The sequence below is a fragment of the Oxyura jamaicensis genome, chromosome 1 (genome assembly GCF_011077185.1).
Source record: "Oxyura jamaicensis isolate SHBP4307 breed ruddy duck chromosome 1, BPBGC_Ojam_1.0, whole genome shotgun sequence".
NCBI lineage: Eukaryota > Metazoa > Chordata > Aves > Anseriformes > Anatidae > Oxyura > Oxyura jamaicensis.
The window spans coordinates 99,078,974-99,084,458 of NC_048893.1; the positions used below are offsets into that span (position 1 = coordinate 99,078,974).

At 35.1% G+C, this 5,485-nt stretch overlaps 1 long non-coding RNA gene across 1 annotated transcript; it reads right to left on the reverse strand.

Annotated features, from left to right (window-relative positions):
* Positions 1-1,099: 1,099 nt before the first annotated feature.
* LOC118160770 lies at positions 1,100-4,262 on the reverse strand. The gene is made up of 3 exons (XR_004747667.1): positions 3,537-4,262; positions 2,603-2,653; positions 1,100-1,215 (listed from the first exon to the last, which is right to left on the reverse strand). It is a non-coding gene; the product is annotated as an uncharacterized LOC118160770 (long non-coding RNA).
* Between the last annotated feature and the right edge of the window lie 1,223 nt (positions 4,263-5,485).

Consider the following 5,485-nt stretch of genomic DNA (forward strand, 5'->3'; position numbering starts at 1 on the left):
ATAGAAGATATTTCAGGTCTGACCTTCTCTTCCCTGACAAACATATTCCAATCAGGTTTCCACATAAATTCTATATTTTTGAAAATTGATAGCGTATTTTCTGATGTGTAATTAAAATTATTAGAAGTCAAATATTTGTCCAGAAGAGATTTTCATTTAGATTTTTTTTTTTCCTCTCTCTCCTTCCTGTTGAATTTGCTATTTAAAAGTCTGACTTCTATAGTGATTTTCTATTCTTCATCTTTTAGAGAAATCAGCACTTCACACCCTAGATTCATGAATGCTTTTGAGGTCTAAAGTTGTTTTAAAGTCATGCGTAGACCTGAAGAAATTCATGGTGATCAGCAAAGTACAGGGTTTATATCTTTCTGTTTTATCTTAATACTTCATGTTTATGTTTGCATTTGTTCAAGGTTCAGTGAAGCTGTAAGTAATCCTCTCCTTTTTTATCTCTGCCATCATATTTTTTAAACTTTTTTGTTTGTTTGTTTTTTGTGCGCTAAACTTCCTCTGTGTTACTGGGTTGGCCCAATCATTTCATATGTAAAGAGGATGTGATTATTTTAAAGCAGAAAGCACATGTGGAAAAGCAGCCCCTTTCTTCATTATTTTGTATGAATGTTTGCTCTGTTTGCTCTGCCAGTAATCTTGAGGGTGCTGCCTAGTGCTTGCTATTCTGCATGAACCGCATGTAGGCGTAACATGTATGTCCATGTAGTACATCTCCATGGGCTGACCTAAGTACGGGTCACGGAGCAAGACTCTATTCACATTGATAAAGTAGCAACAGATCACAGCAGCATTTGAGTGTTGATATGACTTCAGTTTGCTAGTGGGGATAGGACAAGGAACAATGGATGCAAAAATCGAACACAGGAAGTTCTACACTGACATGCAAAAGAACTTCTTCACGGTGAGGGTGACGGAGCACTGGAACAGGCTGCCTAGAGAGGTTGTGGAGTCTCCTTCTCTGGAGATATTCAAGGCCCGTCTGGATGCCTACCTGGGCAGCCTGCTCTGAGGATCCTGCTTTGCAGGGGGGTTGGACCCGATGATCTTTCAAGGTCCCTTCTAACCCCTACAGTTCTGTGATTCCAAAAAACTATGTGAGGAGCTGGGGGCTCTGTACTTTGCTTGGCTCTGAGGTGCCTCCTGCCTGTAGATAGGCTTCAACAACTGAAATCTGGGCTCAGATGAATCAAAAGATGGTTTCACCTGTCAGACAACATCAATATATTTACACGTGTTTTATCACAGTATGTGCTCCAAATTTTATTTAATTATTTTCTACATTTAGTAACCAAGGTATTAACAGAAGAAAACCTGATCAGACTGGGAAACTTCATAATAAATATTTTTCTATTGATGATTTCAATTGCAAACCAAGCCTATTTTTGCAACAATATCAACAAGGAGCCCCAACCAACCGACTGGCCACTGTGCAGACCAGTGTGCAAACAAAACACAAAAAGATGGCCCTTCCCCCAGATTAAATCCCAAATGAAACTGCAGAGAGAGAAGTCAAAACTGTGAGTTTTAGGGAATAATATGTCAAACACAGCATACATAATGTTTTGACTTATGTAGAAATCTATATAATGTAGAAGTTGTTAAAGAAAAACCTTTGTCCATTTTAAAATTTCAAAAGGATTTTTTTTTTGTATTTTTTTTTTTTTTACACTCTAGTGTGATCCATGAGGTTAAGCTGTATTTTAATGATCTGATTTACCCAGAGTATCTGAAACATCATGAGGACATGCCATGCATTCTATTAAGCCTGGGATCCAATGTCAGTATGCAGAAGCACATGGATAAGTAAATCAAATAAAAGCTGTGCCAGTTACACAGAAGCTGCATGAATGAGTTCTGTGTATCTGAAAAGCTCATGGGAAGGATAAATTATTTCAAGGCTGATTTAATGCAAAGAAACAAGCTGAACGATTTTTCTGATTTCCAGTTCTCTAAAATGAGGGACAATATTTACCTATGATTTTTTCTGAAGTTATAGACACAGGGAGAAAAGTGAAAAAAATAACTAAGATGAATTAAAAAACAAAACAACAACAACAAAACTATTATGTCTACAGAGGAATTGTAGATGGATGATAATTTAATTTTCAGCATTTGCACTTAACTTTTGTTACTACTAGCAAGAATAACAGCTTAGTCATAATTTAAACTTAAATAATGGTTTAGTTATTTTACTTTATTTTCATTTTGAATATATATATATAAATTTTAAGGAAGATAAGTGCAAGAAAATTAAATACAGAAATACAAACTGTTCTGGTGCCAAAAATAGTAAAAAGTAATACCATAGGACGTATCCCACAAATATTTATATCAGTATGTTTATCTCACTGATCTACATGAGATTTGCAGTTTGCTACAAATGTTTGCTACTGTTTGCTACAGTAAACAGAATTAAATTGTGATTTTATTTGAAAACAAAGCATAAGCCTACATGAATGATAGCATCTCTGTTTCAACCTTCACAAATTGCTCAGAAAAGCCTGAAGTCCCATTTTATAACACAATTCAATAATAAAAACTTTTAAAATTTTCAAATGTATTCTGATATACTATTTGGTTCATAACTTACGGATAAAAAAGTGAGAAAGTCAGCCTTTTGCAGATTCTGGGAGAACAAAACCTGACGGAAAGGAGAAGAGAATTTAATAAAGATACAAATAAAAGAAAAATCTTTCCAGTTCAGATTGACTTAATCAAGGTCAATCCTGTTTTCAGGTACTCATTACTACACAGATCTGCCTTCTGTATTTTGTTTGTTTTCCTCCTTTCATTCTTTCAATACTTGAAGTTAAAAAAAATAAAACAAAAAAGCATCAGCATCTACTTTGAATATTTTGAAAAAAAAATAAAAAATAAAAAAATAAATCTCAATATAAGCACTTCTTGCATACTTTTGTATGCTCAGTTGGTGGTTATTTCTTCATGAGAGTTCCTACTTACTCTTCTGACCCCTCTCCCCATTTCTTCTTTAATTTTTTTTGAAACAGACAACAATTTTTATTTTATTTTATGGAGATATTTCTTTCTTTCTGGATTTTTGATTGTTTCCACTGATAGACACAGAATTCTACTTAACCCAGAAGTATGCATTTATACTACTGAATACCTTCAGTAGTTATCCATAAAAAAGTACAGTGTTAATTTTCAGATTGTACTGATGTTACTGTAAATATTTTAAAACAAAAATTTGCATTTTACACATTTTTTCTTAATATTTAAACTAAATATGTTGATGATTTTTTTTTTTTTTTTTTTTTTACCTACCAAAGAAATCAACTTCAATTTCAAAACTGTAATATATACCAATGTAAAGAAATAGAACTACTTAAATTCTTTCCCTTTAAAATAAACCCATTGTTTCAGGAGCTGTAAGAATTTCTCCATTACCAACTAACCTGTCAAAAAGGAAACAATGTCATATCACCTCAGTACATCAGTAACAATTTCATTAGAGAAAACCAAATTTCCAATCCCACAAAATTACCTCAGGAGAGTTCACTTACCAGATGGTACCTTTTTTTCTAAGAGTTTCCACAAATGTCATAGCACAGTCCATTTTAATCTAAAGTACTTCAGCAATTTCAAAATTCCTATTGATTTATTGGATTTCTCCTTTCATAATAATGAAAGTTGTCATTAAAACAGATTTATAACACTTAGGTTACTAGTTTATATGCTATATTAGTATTTGCATCTTTGCTGACTAAAGCAGTTTGTGTTCATATTTTTTTGTTTGTTTTTCTGTTTCTGCAAAATTCCTTTCATGCGCTGTGGAGGCAAGACAATAGATATAAGCATAGACACACAATAATTATCTAGCATTTCATCCTACTATTGATCTGTCCTCCAAACTCCCAGTGATATGCAGGATCAAGCACATCTCTGCCAGATGGGATTTTTCCAGACTAACTCCTTAAAATTTCACAGTGCTATATAATGGCACCACTTACCACCTTAAATGTAAAAGTAACAGTGCAATTTAACTGTACACTCAAATTTGTTGATCAAATCTTCAACAGGATTTCCTGTGCCCAGGAAAGAATGATGCAAGATTCTAGTGCATGATTATATACAATATCCTCTCCCCATCCTAACACATCCAGAAGCATTATCAAGCAGTGTCTACCCACATGACAACTGGTGACATTGGCCTGATCCACCAAAACAAAGGAATATTTTATTTCCATGCCTATTTACTTTGCCTGTCAGCCTGTCAAACAGCAACCATCTGTGACTATAAACAAAACCAGTCCCCTGATCAAAGCACTGAAATACAGTGAGCAGAGAAGTAGTAACAACAAAGTGATGATTATGAAGTTCCCCATAATCTAATACAAACCACCTGTGAATTTTCTGGATTGAAATGAGAGTAGGAGTAATTCAGCAGGTGCCTTTAGGCTGAAAGACCAGTACAGCTGAAAAAATAATTGGTCCCTTTGAGTTCACATGACTCCAATCTTCTTTTTAAACAGTGCTGTCTTTTTTAGTGTGTTCTGCCACAGGTACAAGGGCTAGCATTCTTTTAGGTTGTTATGCTATTGGTATGTTGTGGTGACTGCAGTCCCTTGTTACTATTGTTTGTTAGATCCCAAAGCTACCAGAGGAGGAAAAAGAAAAAGGCTCATCCACTTTCCCATATGTTTCTGCTGTGTACAGAACACAATTTTTGTCGAAACAAAAGAGGTTACTTCCCATACCAGTGTACCAAATTACCTTTCTTATTATATTTATATTTTTCAATAGTATTACCAGATGAAGATTTAGTAAGTGAGATTATCCCAGCCCTGTTTACATTTCCTTCTGTAGTCTTCCTCTTGTCCTTTCAGAGAAATATCCTTTCCAGATACCCTCTTAGCATTCTTTGATTCCTCACAACCCATGCTGGCAGTGAAAACCACAATAACGTATTTCAGTACATCACAATTAGCTTAAGTATAGACTTTGTACCACTGATAGCAAAAATACATGTACATTCCACTTATGTTTTCTAGACCCATAAAGAGAGAAAGAGGCACTCTGGGGTGTGGTTCCCTACCATATGATCTTTTGTGACTGCAATGCAGTTGTTTACATAGCCTGCATGGTACTCAACAAGAACACTGCAGACTGAAGTCTTGCTGTGCACTGTTCTGTTCCAAAGGAACAGCCAGGCCACAAGAAAACCAAACAAGCAATGCAGTCCCAAGGCCAAGATCACTTTCTGCTTAGGACAAATGATTCACACTTCTGAGACTCCATGTATAGAATCCTGAGAGGATTGATTCCTCTTTCCCATCACCTGCAAATGCCCCAACATGACAATGTCTTTTGATCCACCAGTTGTCTGTATGGCACCAGTACATGAATGCCATGTGTTTATCAGAGTGATCTCTGTGGCCCACATACCATCTATTTTCCAAGGAGGGAGAATCCACAGCCCTCTTGGAAAATCTATTTAATAGTTATATTCTTC